Source organism: Bison bison, unplaced genomic scaffold (assembly GCF_000754665.1).
Source record: "Bison bison bison isolate TAMUID 2011002044 unplaced genomic scaffold, Bison_UMD1.0 scf7180017864331, whole genome shotgun sequence".
In the NCBI taxonomy this organism is placed as follows: Eukaryota; Metazoa; Chordata; class Mammalia; order Artiodactyla; family Bovidae; genus Bison; species Bison bison.
The window spans coordinates 72,239-72,806 of NW_011494903.1; the positions used below are offsets into that span (position 1 = coordinate 72,239).

The window sequence follows — 568 nt, forward strand, 5'->3', positions numbered from 1 at the left end:
TCAGCTCTCTCCCCTAGCATTTGAGTCTCACTGCTGTGGGCATCAGCGTGGGAATGGAGGTATGGCTGTAGCTACTGGACTATAGAGCAAAGCAAATGGCTGTGTGTTGCCTCTCTGGTCCATGGGCTATAAGCTTCTGGAGGCTGGGTTTACAATTTAGCTCCAGGAGTTATCTTTTTGTAATAGGAATGATTAACTGGGCACAGTGCTCAATCCCAAAGAGAGGACTCAGGACTAAGGCATGGAAAAGGGAGAAGAATGGAGGGGAAACAACAGCATGTGGGTAAACATGTAGAAGACGTAGTTGGAATGATGGTGGTGGCTCTGTAGCTCCACCGGGTGTCCCTAGATGTTTTCTACTGCAGTAGAGGTGGTAGGAAATTGAGACAGGCACCTTTTCAATTGGATACAAGCACCTTAGGTGTCACCAGGCCTTGTCCACACCCCTGGGTCTCAGGATGGTTCTGCATTTTATTTAGAAGTCTAAGAAGCCTCAAGGGAGTCAGAGCTGCCTATCCTGTTCCAATGCCTTGAATATATCTGAAAGTACTCCCAAGCCTAAATTCAC

At 47.5% G+C, this 568-nt stretch overlaps 1 protein-coding gene across 1 annotated transcript in view; it reads right to left on the reverse strand.

The window, feature by feature from the left end:
- The window catches only part of CLCN5 (chloride channel, voltage-sensitive 5), a 274,777-nt gene that overhangs the window by 4,815 nt on the left and 269,394 nt on the right, over positions 1-568 (reverse strand). The window lies entirely within an intron of this gene.